This window comes from Culicoides brevitarsis, chromosome 2, assembly GCF_036172545.1.
Source record: "Culicoides brevitarsis isolate CSIRO-B50_1 chromosome 2, AGI_CSIRO_Cbre_v1, whole genome shotgun sequence".
Lineage (NCBI taxonomy): Eukaryota > Metazoa > Arthropoda > Insecta > Diptera > Ceratopogonidae > Culicoides > Culicoides brevitarsis.
In genome coordinates, this window is record NC_087086.1 from 9,265,351 (window position 1) to 9,281,379 (window position 16,029).

Consider the following 16,029-nt stretch of genomic DNA (forward strand, 5'->3'; position numbering starts at 1 on the left):
GACTCAGTTTAACTTTCTTTCAAGAAAAAAAAATTCAACAAAACACAAAATGATGCGGTAACATAAACGTCCCATAAATACCGGCAGTAAATGAGAGACGCTAAATTGTGTGCTAGAGAGCAATAAAACAAATCAATAACAATAAATTCATCACACTTATTTTGTTTATTTTTCGTATTTACATGCTCCCGTTGCCCGCTTATCGCATTACAAGGGCGCTTGTGTTTAGAGCGAAGAAAAGGTCAGATTTGTAATTTCTAAGTAAGTAAGGGAGAAAAAAAAAGTGTAGCACGTGATCTGAATGACATGTTTTCAGTAGTAAAATGATACTTTTTTGTTTATTTTTCTCCAATTTTAAATATTTTCGACGCGTTTTGTGGATGGCAAAGTAAGTAATTGAACCAATGATGTTTCTTTTGTCTGTAGTAATTATTTTCAACAGATATTTTTACGATTTTTATGTGATTTTTGTTGTTGTTGCTTTGCAGTAGAACAAACCGGAGGTGACAACGCAGAGGAAATTAAGACATAATTTATTACACACTCATTCACAAGTATCAGAAGCAAAACAGCAAGCGTAAGAAAAAAAATTAAATTAAATTCTAAACACTATATTTTTTAGCGTCAAGGGATTTCGATTGACGATTCAAAGAAAGTGAGAGCGCATTTCTGTATGTTTTTCAATTTCAATTATTTGACAGTTTAGTAATAGTCAAGTGAGACAATGAACTGTAAAAATTTATATAAAAAACTTTTACCGGAAAAATCCCGTCGCTATTCGAAAAATTTTACAATAGGAATGACAATGTTGAAAAATTCATGGAACTCAGGCAAATAACCGAACAGTTACTAAAAATGCCATGTCGTCATAGTTTTGGGTAACGTGAGTTGATGGATATCAAATAGATTGGTATTTACTGATTTTGAATTCTTGCCTTGTTGATATTTCATAACTTAATTAGTCTCATTGTTACAATTTCGGAAACTAAGATCAATTCAGGATGAGTTTTCATTATTGTTTCTATAGAATTTGTTATTAATACCAGATTTTGTTTTTGTTTTTAAAAAAATTAAATGCAAAGCTTATTTCATGATTTTTTCAATTTTAATAGAATTGGTGGTTAGATATTCATCTAATGAATCTTTTCTCCTCCGCTGATTCTGCTCAGTCATATTATGTGTTGTCAGTCTTCTCAGGTACAGTTAGTATAAATCAACGAACAATTAAGTATTTTACTTTGGCAATATAAAATCTTTGGTATCATGAATTTTAGCTATTATCTTTTTTTCAAGATACGATAGGGCATCTTTATATCATAATGAAAAAGTTCAAACCTTTAAAATAAAAAAAATATATAATGAATTATGTTTTTAAATGATAAAAATATACCTTTATAGATAAAAAAATGCATTTTGATAAAATTAAAACCACAGACAGACTTACCAATTCCATTTAAAACAATTTTTTCCTCCGTAAAACGCCTTTCCTCGTGACAATCAGCAAATCAATGAAATTTATTGCCGTATTTTTTGTCGTATTTTCATTCTAATTTCTTTTGAGACTCTCTGTGTCAAACTTAGACTCACATAAATGTATAAATAAGACAGATCAAAGATCGTTAATCCAATTTTTTTGTATTGTGTCTGTTTTTTTTTATCCATACGTTCGTTTTTTTTTTCGTTGGTCCCAAAATGACAACTTTTTGTGTGTAATTTATTACTCAAAACATGCCTCTGTTTGTATATTTATTTGATTTTTTTTCCTCGTTCAAAAAGGTTAACTTTGTTTTTATTTTTTTGAACATATTAATATGATATAATTATTTATTATAAATAGAAGATTAAGAGAAATTCTCAAAGATTTTGTCAGAAGATAAATTGAGAGATTTTTTTTAAAGAATTTAAGGTCCCAACCCCTTCTTGAGAGTAATCACAAAATTCCACGATCAAAAGAAAGTTCAAAGGCTTACCTTTTTAAAAATTATCCTTTTAAGTTTCCTTTTTGATACAAATAATAACGACAAAAGCACTACCGCACTTCGAGTCGCAAAGTTCATAATAATAAAAACGTTTTATTTGCTGTCGATGCGTAGTCATTACTTGTCTGATTGTTGATATTTTCTTATGCCCGCTTTGTTTAGTGTTCGTACGGAAGAAAAACACAAGCAGTCGAGCTTCTCTCTTTCGTTGTTCTCTTTTTTTTTTCATCTACTTTGTAAGCGAGTTTGCTTTGAAGATGTTCGAAAAATGTGCATCAAACGATAAACGACAGAAATATTTCAGATATTTGCAATATTTTTCCCACGTTAAATATTAAAAAGTGTTCAAAGCGTTTTGTTAGCTTGCCTTTTTTTCGGGTTTTCATTTTGTTGTGCGGTTCAAAGGGGGAAATTTTTCGGCAAAAACAATCGCGACATCTAATCACTTTCTTCGCTTTGTCATTTATCACAAATTCAGCATCAAGTGTAAACCTGTTTGATGATTTCATTTGAATATTTTGTCTAGCGTTATACATTTTACATCTTTACACGTTTCATTCACTTTCATTGAACTTGAATTTTTAGATTTTTTGGGTTTATAGCAAAATTTCTCTCATATAAGCGAAAATTTCGTATAATAAAAAAATCATCTATTTAACTTTGTTTTTTTTTCTAAAACAGGTTTTATCAAATTTGCTTCCAAATTAGTCATTTTTTAATATTCGTCTGACATAATATGACTTTGTAGACAAAATTTTGATTGTTACATATGAAATAAAGTGAAATTTTCGATTTTTGCATGATTATGTAGCAATTTTTTGTGATTTTTTTCGAATTTCGTCTTAGTTTCTTTTTGTGCGTTGTCTGAGATTGATCGTGGCAATGCTAAAATCGCTAATTTTCATATTTTTTGTCCTTTTGAGGGTCGAAGGATCTGTCTTTGATGGGTTCGATTGTGAGTATTTCCATAATTTTTAAGAAAATTTATGATTTTTACCAATTTTTTTGCAGTAAAGGATTACTTCCGGATGCCATTGATGAGCGTTTATGAGCATTATAACCAATGTATGAACAGTGCAACGACAGAAAATCCCACGTATTGTGTAGCGAGGACCAAAATTAAGCCGGATCCGGAGAATTTGATCTGGAATTACACAAAAGTAAGTTTTTTAAAATTTTTTTTTAAAAAAATTAATTTTTTTAATTTTTTTTTTTTAAAAAAATTTTTTTAATTTTTTTTTTTTTTTTTTTTTTGAAAAATTAATTTTTTTAAATTTAATTTTAAAATTTTTTTTTTTTTTTAAAAAATTAATTTTTTTAATTTTTTTTTTTTTTTTTTTTTTTTTTTTTTTTTTTTTTTTTTAAAAAAAAAATTTTTTTTTTTTTTTTTTTTTTTAAAAAAAATTTTTTTAAAAAAAATTAATTTTTTTAATTTTTTTTTTTTTTTTTTAAATTAATTTTTTAATATTTTTTTAGGAGTTTACTGATGTTAAAAAATTACATTTTCGTCATGATGTCATTACAAGAGGCGTTTGCATCGAAAATTGTTTGAAAAAATTGTCGCAAGTATCACACGAAGGACTCGATATCGAAAATTTCAACGATGAGGATGTAAGTTTTTAAATTTTTTGATGAATTTTTCTTGATTTTTTTGTTTTTTAGTTCACACATGATCCGTTACTCTTCAAAGACACGTTGAAATATCGAAAGGAATATCATCATACCGTTAATATGTGTGTCAATTTGAAGTTAAAAGAGGAATATAACTTGACAGGATACTCTACTATCAACCATTGTGATGCCGAAACTGACGATTATAGTTATGGTGAGTTTCGAAAAAGTGAATTTTTTTGATAATTTTTATAAAAAATTGTTTTTTTTCAGATTTCTTGGATAAATTCTTCGTTTTTGTCGTGTTTTTGGTTTTTGCTGCTGCCTTTTCGGGCACTTTGTATCACTTGAAGTTCAGAAAAGAGGAAAATTCCGGAATTTGGGACAAAGTTTTCATGTCGTTCTCGTTGAAGGAGAATTATAAACGTTTGATGGCACCTCCAACGTCACAATTGAACAAAGATTTGCAGTTTGTACAAGCCTTGCGTTATATTACGATGTTCTTAATAGTTTACGGGCACACCGACATGGGTTACAATTTGAATCCCGCCAATCCGGAATACATCGAGAGTCGTTTCCATGACATCGTTGGTCAACTTTTCCTCAATGGCACGATGTTCGTTCAAACGTTCTTCATTATGTCGGGCGGATTGATGACTGTGCACTTCATTAACGAGCTAATTACGAAGAAAAAGTTCAATTTGAGTTATTTTTGGATCGCCGTTATTTATCGTTATATTCGACTAACGCCCGTTTATGCGCTAATTTTGCTCTTTGATGCGACTTTGCTCAATAAAATGAATCGAGGACCTTTTTGGAAGCCAACTGCTGAAATCGAGAGACACATGTGCCGGAATAATTGGTATCAGAATCTCTTGTATGTGAATAATTATTTTAACGTAAAGCACGGATGTATGGCTCACACGTGGTATTTGGCGGCAGATACGCAGTTGTTTATCTTCGGTATGCTTGTGATGATGGCAGTTTGGAGATTCCCGAAACACACGAAAATGATCATTGGGACAGTTGTGACGACTTGTTTGATAATTCCGGGTATCGTGACGTACTTTTACGAGTTTGATGGGGCTCTCATTACGCCGCCAGAGTAAGTTTTCCTACAAATTCTTGAATTTTTACTGAAATAATTTTAATTTTTAATGAGTTTTGAGGAAAAAATGTTAAATGAGGAGTACAAAAATTTAAAATGAGGAGTATGAAAATGTGAATTGAGGATTATAAAAATGTAAAATTTGCAAGAAAAGAGCATAACGAAAAGTATAAATTTGTGAATTTTAAGGAGTATAAATATGTAAAATTTGTTAATTTTTAAGATAAAAAACATTATGAGGAGTATGGAATTGTGAAATTTGTGAATTTTTAAGGTTAAAACATTTTGAGGAGTATAAAAATGTAAAATTTGTTAATTTTTAGAAAGAAAACTATGAGGCGTATAGAATTGTGAAATATGTGAATTTTTAAGATTAAAACATTTTGAGGAGTATGAAATTGTGAAATTTGTGAATTTGAGGAGTATAAACATGTAAAATTTGTTAATTTTTAGAAAGAAAACTATGAGGCGTATAGAATTGTGAAATATGTGAATTTTTAAGGTTAAAACATTTTGAGGAGTATGAAATTGTGAAATTTGTGAATTTGAGGAGTATAAAAATGTAAAATTTGTTAATTTTTAAGATAAAAAAAACTTTATGAGGAGTATGAAATTGTGAATTAAAACTTAACCTCACTTTTTTTCGTAGGCAAAAACGAGACATAACCACGATGAAAGAATTCCAGAAGCTCTATGTGCCAGGACACATGAATGCTGGCAGCTACACTATCGGTATCGTCGCTGGCTTCATCATTCATCAATTCCGTGAGGCAAATCTCGATGCTCGTGCTCGAAGCATTCTCGGTTACATGTTCTGGCTCGTACCAATTCTCGGCATTCTCAATATGGAAGCCAGCAACATGTTTTACTTTATCGAAGTTGAAAAGCCTGCCATTTGGATCTCCTTGTTTGCGATACTCTCACGCATAATTTGGGGACTTTTGGGATTTATGTTGGTTTTTGCGGCAATTTTCAAGGCAAATGCTTTCGTAGACAGAATCTTTAATGCACCAATTTTCCAACCGCTTGGCAGAATCACATTTTGCTTGTATTTGGTGCATGTTCCGCTGATGCGAGTACTTGGCGGAGGCAATAAGGGAGTTTTTAATATTACAACCTCAGTTTTGGTAAGAAAAAAAATTTTTTTATTAATTTTAAATGAAAAAATTAAAAAAAAAATATTTTAGCTCTCAAGTGTCACATATACCTTCATATTGTCGACAATAATTGGCGCCATACTTTGTCTCACGGTAGAATTTCCAATAACGGCTCTGACGAAAATCCTATTGGAAAGCAAGAAACAAGCAATTAAAGACAAAGAAATACCTGAAATCCACGAAAAGGAGGGAGACGAAAGTGCTATTAAAATTGACGTTGTAAGACATGACGAGATAACCAGAGAGACAAGACAAATTTAGAAAAATCCCCAATTTTAAGTTATTAAATCTCAAAAAAAAAAAATAATATTAATATTTTTTAAAATAATTTTAAGAAAATCGATTGACTTCGCAGAAATTCAGTCGCCACAAAAAAAAAACTATGAGAAAAATTTCACAGACAACTTTTTTCAGACCGTAATAATTCAATCAAAATTCACAACGAAACGATAAATTATAATTTTTTGCGTTTTTTTGGCGACCCTGACATTGTCGTCACACAAAAATTCAGTTAATTAGAGAATGATAGATTTTATATCACGGATTTAGATCAACGACTCTCGAATTTTTTTTTTGTAGTGAGTAAATTTTTTCCCGCTGTATTAATTTCTCTAATTTTTTATCGGGAGTCGATCGCTTTTATATTTATGTGACGGGTTGATTTGAATCATGTTTCGTTTTTTTCTATCGGGTTTTTTTTATCGATTAATGATGTTCTAATGTGGGACACACAGGCATTCGAAATATTTCGTGTGAACAAATTCCGATTTTGTGTAGTTTGGTGATTTTTTTTAGTTTACTGGATGATGGATTTTGATGAAATCATAAAAGTTTTGGATCCAGAATTGCTGAAAGAGTTCATGTAAGTAGAAGAAAGTCATAGAGCTTGATTTTGATGATTTAAAGTGATAACAAGTTCAATTTGTAGTATTTACGTTCAAGATCACTGAAGATAGAATTTTGGTTTGAAGTTTTACATTTTTTTTTTGTAAGTTTGAAATCTCCAAATTTTTGAGATTCTGAAAAAAAAAAATAATAAAAAATTTAAAAAAATAATAAAAAAAAATAAAAAAAAAAATAAAAAAAAAATATTTTAAATTAAAAAAAAATTAAATAAAATTAAAATAAAAAAAAAATAAAATTTAAAAAAAAAAATAATAAAAAATATTAAAAAAAAATATTTTAAATTAAAAAAAAAATAAATAAAATTAAATAATAAAATTAAAACTAAAAAAAATAAAATTAAAACTAAAAAAAATTAAAATTAAAAAAAAAATTAAATAAAAAAAGTTACAATTCAAAAAATAATTATTTGTAATTTTGTAACAATTCTTTAAAAAAAAAAGTTAAAAATTACTCTTTCAATGCCAAATTCATTTTGTTACCATAAATTCAACAATTCACGTTAATTTTTTTTATCATTTTCCATCAATAACTTTTCAATTCTGTTTCAGTCGTAATCAAGCCAACAATGATAAAGCACATAACTTTCCTCGTTTTCATTGGATTTGTCGCATCACTCGAACCCGAAGCTTTGGAAACCCCTCTTCCGGTTCTTTCTTGTCGATATCCAGGTCCAGATGATCCCGAAACCTTTGAATCCTACTGGAATTGTACCGGCTACGATATTCATCTGAATGAGACTCATCCTCATTTTTTATTTCCAAAAAAATCAGAACAAGGACCTCAAAAAGTGATTCTTACCGGATTATCTCAAAACTTTTCGATGCATACTTTTGCCAGAGACACGTGCGACAATTTGCGCAACTTGATGAAGCTTCACGTGAGACATCTTGGAATACGGGAAATTCTGCCGGGTGCCTTTGAAAATTGCAAGGAACTGTTCAAAGTTTCGTTTCAAGGCAATAATTTGACAATTTTACGATCTGGTGTGTTTTTTAATTTACCAAAGTTGCAAACGATTGATTTGCGATACAATCAAATTGTGAAAATCGAAAAAAAGGCATTTGATGAGTTGCCATATTTGATTGGAATTAATTTAGAATTTAATCGATTGAAAGCAATTTCGTTCGGATTCATCGGAAAAGTGTCGAATTTGATGTTTTTGGATATGGCGATGAATGAACTTCCGTACGAGGATGGAAAAAAAGTAGCGGAAAATTTGTCCAAAGTAATTGTGGCAATTTAGATGACAATTTGAATAAAAATTATAACAATGAAATTTTTTTGAACTGTTTCAATTAATTTTTTTTCGTTTCATTGTTCAAAAATTCATTGTTTAAAGTTAATTTATTGTTGAATTTTAGAATTTTATTCAGTAAGTTTTCGATCAACGATGTTGAAGTTCACTTTTTATTTCATTATCGCGCTGAATTTTTGCGAATTTAGTATCAGCAGTGAGCAAGAAGTCTCATCAACGGAGCTGCCTGTCATCTTTTGTCATATTATTGATCGTAGTCGAATAAACATTGGGCGTAGTTCAAATATGACACCTAATTATGAAAAATTCTGCGATTTATCGTCAAAATTAAACGAAACTCATCCTTATGTACGTTTCCAAAAACGGATCTGGAGCTCAGAATTAGATGTACGTGGTATTCAATCTCAATTAACTACAAACTTAACAATTCAAACGCATGAATATGCGATGGAAATTTTTACTAATGATACGTGTGATACTTTTTCAAATACGACAAAACTTTCTTTGTCCTGTTTAAAAATGAGAAAAATTGAAGATAATGCATTTAAAAATTGCAAGGATTTGTTAGAACTCTCATTATTTGGAAATAATTTGACAGTATTGAGTTCCGGAATGTTTGAAGGTCTACAAAAATTGGAGCACCTTGATTTAAAGTTAAACAATATTTTCACTATAGAAGAAGAAACATTTAAAAGTTTAGTTAATTTACGGTTTTTGGACTTATCGGAAAATCATTTGAAAACATTTACTACTGACATGCTTGGAGATATAAAACAAATAGAATCAATTAAACTTACAGAAAATAGTTTGGAGGAAGTAAATATCGATTTTTTTATTCAAAAATATCCGCATTTACGAATTTTTTTAATTGATACAAAATTTAATCATTTTATTGGAACAAAAAATCTTGTTGAAAATAAAACGTTTTAAAATGTAAAAAAAAATAAAAAAAAATGATGAACCCAAATATTTTTGATGAGAAAATTCATCAAAATTATAATTTTGGATAAGCTGTAAATTTTCATACTTAGGTCATACTTAGGGTAAAATTAGTATCAAAATTCCATTAATCAAATTTTAATAAAAAAAAATAATAAAAAAAATAAAATAAAAAAAATAAATAATTATATTATTTTTAAAAATTTAGGAAAAATATTTGTAATGAATATAAAAAAATAGAATAGAAAAAATCTGTATAAGAATAAAATAAAAAAAAATAAAATTGCACTCACAAGTGGATTGGGAAGCAACAAGATGCACACACAAAGCACGTAAAAAACTAATAAAAGCAAATAAAATCTAATAAAAGTACTTGAAAGTGCAAAAATTAAACGCACCGAGGGGTTATCTATCCACGATAATCGCTTGTAAATTAAATATTGATATTCCGGTATGACTTGAAAAGTGGTGAGTTTTTATCAGGGTTGAAAATTCTTTTAGTTAATTTAATGCTTTTGTTTTTTTTTCGAAAATAAATCGAAATTAGTTTGATTTTTGACAAAAAAAAACCAAAAGTAAAATTTTATTAAGCTAATTTATTTTTTTTTAATATTAATTAATTAAATCAAAATTAATAACTAATAATTTTCTGTATTTTTTAATATTTAATATTTTTTCAAACCTATTTTTATAACTTATTTAATTAAAAATTCACAAATTTTATTAAATAAATTATTAATTAAAATTTAATTACGTTTTTTTTATTTCAGAAAAAAGCTATGAAAAATATATTTTTTAAATTTTATTATTTTTTTAAAAATTATTTAATTAAATTTAGAACTTTTTTAGACTTTTGACTCCAAAACTTCAGGTTAAAAAAAATTCAAAAACAATTATTTCAAGACTTTTTTTTTAATTTAAAAAAAAATCTTAAAAACAATTAAATTATTTAAAATAAAATCAAAAAAAAAAAATATTTCTTTAAAAATTAAAAAAAATATTCAATTAAATTTTTATTAAAAATATTTTTTGACAAAAATTCTTGTGTTAATTCAATTTAAAAAAATATTAAAATTAAAAAATTATATTTTAATTAAACAATAATTTTTAATTAATTTTTTTTTTATTTTTGTGAAAATATTTTAGAATTAATTTTGAATTAATTATTTAATTTAATTAATTAAATTAATTCTAAAATATTTTCACAAAAATAAAAAAAAATATTTTTAATTAAAAAATATTATTTAATTAAAATATAATTTTTTAATTTTAATATTTTTTTTAATTGAATTAACACAAGAATTTTCGCCAAAAAATTTAAAAATACTAAATTTATTTTTTTGTATAATTTTTTATTTAATTAATTAATTTAAAATTTCTTAAGCAAAAGTATTCCGACCCTGTTCTAAAAGCGATGTTTATTGTGTCTCGTCATGTGCGCCACTTGTCCCGTGCATGCGTTCGTCTCTAATACGCGCATTATACAGGCAATAAATTAAGCAGTGAGAGAGGGATGAATTCAAAACGAGAAGAGATTACACCTGCAATATTTACCCTCGCCTTTTGTATTCCGATATATCTGTCTTCTCTCCTATTAGTTACGACAATTTATTATTTTATTATTAATTTTGTGTCGGATAGTCAGTGTGCAAGTGTTTATTCCTTTATTAAAAAAGCAAATAATCGAAGTGCTCGAGTTCGAGTTGTTTTTCTGCTCGTAAAAGGGGGAAAATGCAATATAATAATTCGGAGCATACGTTTCACTTAATTCGAATAAATGACATGGAAATACCGACGGTAATGATTTTTTGGACCATGGACCGTTCGAAATCAGCGTAAATTCGCATAATGACTCGAATTATTACAAAAATTTGATGAATTTTAAGGTAGAAATTGAGATTGCAGTTAATATAAATTTCTCGTTTCACGTTGACGGTGCGTTGCGATGCCCAGTTTCGGGTTGTAAGGTAGGCGAAAGGGCAAAAAGTGATTGCGGGAGTGCTGTTTGGACCGAGTACCAACCCACAACACGACATTTTAATATATTTCAATTTCATTCATCAATTCAAAAATGTAATAATAAATAATCATCATGACAATATCATCATCATTCATGCAAAAAGGGAGAGTAGTTGTCGTTGTGCCGGAGAAAAAGAGACAAAGAAGGGTGACGTGACGACAACTGGCCTTTTCAGTATCATCGTAGAGCGCAAGGAATTTAATTTAATTGCACGCTTCTCTTATTTTTTTGTGTCGTCGTCGTTTCTCCTCATGTAAAGGACCTAATATATTAAAAATGTTCTCGACGACGACAAAATGACATACATTCAACCCTGTTTTTTTTTATTTACCGAGAGAATGACAAATTTTTATTACAATAAAATGGTTTTTATGATCCATTGAACTTTTAATAAGATCCCCCTTCTTTCGACGGTTCATTGTTTTGCATTTTCACGCACATTTTCTGCCTCTTTATTTGATGTCGAACACGTGTGATCTAATTTTCGAGTTTTTTAGGATCAAGAAATTCTAATTCATTGCTAAGAGACCACACTGACAGTCGTTTGAGAAAGTTTTAATGATTTTTTCTAATCAAATGTCACAAAAAAAAGAAAAGAAATTTTTATAGAAAAAAAAAGAGTTAATGAGTGCATGAGTCGAGTGCATTAATTAACCGATTCCGTCTTATCCTTTATCTAAATTATTATTATGGTGTGGTCCCGTGAACATTTTTTTATTAGTTTTATTTTGTTTTTTTTTTAACAACCATTAACCTTTTATGCTACTACTAAATTTTACCTGATAACGTCGAAAGTCCCTTTTTACGTTTGAAGTTTTTTTAAGGTAAAAAAAAAAATTTTTTCGTATCGAAGTCTGTCTGTTTAAAATTTTGTTTGGTATTATTTTGATAAAATTATTAATAAAATGCTAAAAATAAAATTCAAAAATTTTTTTAAAAAAATTAAAAGTTTAAAAATATATAAAAAAGATTTTTTTAATTTTTAAAAATATTTTTTTAACTTGAAAAATATTTAAATTAGTTGTTACTTTTTTTTATTTTATAAATTTTTGTATTATTTTATTCAATTAAATTTTAACTTTTATAATTAACAATTTTTTAATTAATTATTTTTTTATATTAATAATTTTTATAATTTAAATAAAAATTTTTTTTAAAAAAATTTTTTTTTTAATTTATTGAATTTTTGAAAAAATAAAAAATAATAAAAAAATAAATAAAAAATTGATTTTTTTTTAATTTAAGAATTTTTTTAAATACCTAATTATTAACTATAAAATTAACTATTAAATAATTTAAATTTATTAAATAAAAATTAACGAAAAAAAAATTTTTTTTGGTTTGAAAATGCGCTCAAGTCAATTTCGACAACAAAAAAAAAAATTTTTATCTTGTTCATTCGATTTTTTTCTCTGTGTGTGAGAAGAAAGGTGGCTCGACTACCACAGAAGCTAATAAAATAAATAAATGAAACATTTTTCGAGGTAATTATCATAATTTTTCGAATTCATTTCCTTCACTTTTCGATGACTTTTGTGCATTATGACGTTATTTAAGAGATGAAGACCATCATAATTTGTTAAAAAAATAGAAATGTGGAATAAAAAATGAGAAAGGGGTAAATAATGACATTTTTGGTTGCTATCAGTGGATCAAAATTCAATAAATAAAATAAAAAATAAGTCAATAAAAATTAAAATTTTCAATAATTTTGTGAGAAAAAGTCAAGACAAGAATAAATTTTTACATTTAAAAAAAATTTTAAATTAATTGCATGATTTTTTTTAAATTATTATTTTTTTAAATAAATTTAATTAAATTAAATTAATTAATTAAATAAAATAAAAGTATTTAAAAATTGATTCCAAAACTAAATATTAACAAATATTAGTGTTTTTCTCTAATTTTTATTAAAAAAATAATTTTGATAAAAAATTTTATAAAAAATATTTTTTTCATATTGTCTCAAATAATGAAAGATTTTAAAACAAAAGAATTATTCTACTGAAAATCTTAAAAAAATTCCCAATTACACAAAAATATCAATTTTCTCCCCGAAACAATTGAAAAATTTGGAGAAATGTCAACTCTTGACCTCATTTCTCTCGATTTCCGGCTTGAAATTATTTCCTGGCGCACCATGGCGTTCGTCTCGGGTCTCTCTCGCATGAAAATTGAATGCAACCAAGAATGAATTATGACTTTCCTCATTGATTTAATGAAATTAATTAACATTGTGATCCAATTTTTAATATAACACTGAACAGAAAAGTCGAAAGAAAAAAAAAATAAAGTTATAATAAATGTTCACTTCCAGGCGTAACAACACGACAAAGACAATAAATTATCTATTAAAACATGTTTTTTCTTGTGTTTCTTTTTTTCCTGTTTCTGTATAGATTTGTTGTTGTTGTTGTTTTTCGGCTTCATTTCTTCTTACACACGAATGCCAACATATTTGAGAAAGCACATGTGTGAAAGGGCCACATACCATCCGACGTGGTTTAAATTATTTTATTTAATTTTTTTTTCATTTCTTTTTGTGTACAAGTAGAAAAATAGATTCAAGGTCGTCTTGGGTCAAGATTACAAGAATGGAAATTAAGCGGTTTTAACGTAAATTTTACTTATTTTTGGAATGAAATGAAGAAAGTTGAGTTGAAAAGATTTTTTACCAATAAAATAATATTTTTTATGATAAAATATTTTTTTTTAATATTCTATTTAATTTTTTTTGTTTTCATAAAAGACAAAAAATTTCACTGAAATTATAAAAAAATTATTTTTTTTCATAATTTAAATTTTAAAAAGAATTTTTTTTTTTCAAATTTTTTAATTACCTTGCTTAAAAATTTTCATATTTTTTTATTAATGATTGAAAATTTTTTTATTTAATACAAAAAAAAATTAAATTTAATTTTATTTAAAATTTAAAAATTTTTTTTTAAATTTTAAATTAAATTTTTAATAAATTTTATTTTTTCAAGGCAATTTTATCAAATTATTTCTAATTTAAATAATTATTATTTTTTTAATTAATTATTTATTTAAAATAATTATTTTTTGTGCAAATTTTTAAATTTTTTAATTTAATAATTTATTTTTACTAAATTTAAAATTTTATTTTGTTTTAAATTAAATATAATAATATTTTTTTTGTATAAATATTTAATAAAATTTCAAGAAAAAATTATTTTTTTTATTAATTTTTTGCTGAATTTAAATTTTTCATGAATTTTAAATAATTAATTTAATAAAAAATTTATCAGATTAAAAATAATTAATTTTGCTAAATAATTTTAATTATTATAATTTATTTTTTTTATTAATAAATTTTTAAATTTTAGACGAAAATTTAAGTTTTTATCAAAAATATTTTTTTTTCTCAAAAAAATTTAATGCAGTTATCCAACAAAGAATTTCACACACAAACACAAGGATAATCTCGACAACCTAAAAATTCAACAGTGGCATGGCATGAGTAATCGTCTCAAATTCTTATCACCATGGGGAGTCCCTTCTCACAGGCAAAATGAAATTAATTCAAGCTCAATGACGCTTCAACGCAACATTGAAAGAGTTTATTAACGTCGTCGTCAACATCATCTTACCTTGTATGAAACTAAAAAAAAAATGAAAAAAATTATGATGAATGATTAATCACGTCTAATTGAAGCGCGGTGTGTCTTTATCAATTCACAATTATACGAAAAAAAAATTTAAATAATAAATTATTCGAATTTTTGTGTGTCACCACCTGACTTCTGATCGACTCGCCTTCTTCAACTTATCTCGATCTGCATCTCGTTAAAGGTTTAATAAAAATTTTATTAAGTCGTGAAAGAAATCATATCGCTTAGAGATCATGGCGCCTTGTCCGCAACATGTGTCTTTTTCAAAAAAAAAAAAATTTTTTTTTATTAATTTCGTTGTTAGTAGCAAGGCGAGACATTCTTAATCAAAAAATGTGTAAAAAAAGGAGAAAAAAATTAAGTTAGATGTCATGGAAGGATTAAGACGTATTTAGCGTAATGCCGTCGGATGCAATAAATTATCGTCAAAAAGTGTTTTATTTATGTTCGAGTCTCCTTTTATTTTTTTTTTCATTTCAAAATTTACTTACTCGCAAATCACTCCGCATAAACACTTAATTACATGCATAAGAAACAATAAAGTTCCTCAACAATTTTCAATATCTCTCAGCTTTCTTCGTCTTTTGTTTCAGTTGTAAGGAGAAAAGAGGAAACGAGCTTACCACATTTTAATTCAAGCAGAAAATTAAGATGAAAGGAGTGAAGTTGAGTGTCGAAGAAAAGGTACGGAAAGTTTATTTCGTCTTATTTATTATTATTATTGTCTTTTTCCCTTCGTTTTTACTTTTAAATATTAAAATTTTCTTTCCCTTTCTTCGTTCGTGACTTTTATTCGTTTTTATTTGGAGGAAATGGAGGAAAATTTTTAGTTAAAGTGCATTTTTTTTTAATTTTGAGATCTTAAGACGTCTGTCTGTTTATTTATTTATTTTTTAATTTTTAATTCTTGAATAAATAAATAAGTTTTATTAAAATTTTATTTATTTTTTTTAGAAAAATATTCGAGATTTTACCGAAAATATTGCCATAAATTAATTTAATTTAATTCAATTAAATATTAATTTAAAATAAAAAAAAATAATTTAAAAAATAATTTATCAAAATTGACTTTTAATTTAATTAATTATATGAATTTATTAATAATTAATATAAAAATAAAATTAATGATTATTTAATTTAATTATTTATTAATTAATAAAAATTATTAATTAATTAATAATAATAATTTAAATAAAAAACTTTAAGTTACCTAAAATAAATAAAAAAAATTAAAATTTAATTTTTTTTTTAATTATTACAAAATTTATTTTTATTAATTTCTTATTTTTATCTGTTAATTTTTGAAATATAAAATTATTTGAATATTTTTTTCTTGAATTTTTATGTAATTTATTTCACAAAAATAAAAAAAAAACTTTAAATGCGCTCAAATTTCTTTTTCTCATAAAATTACTTTCTCTC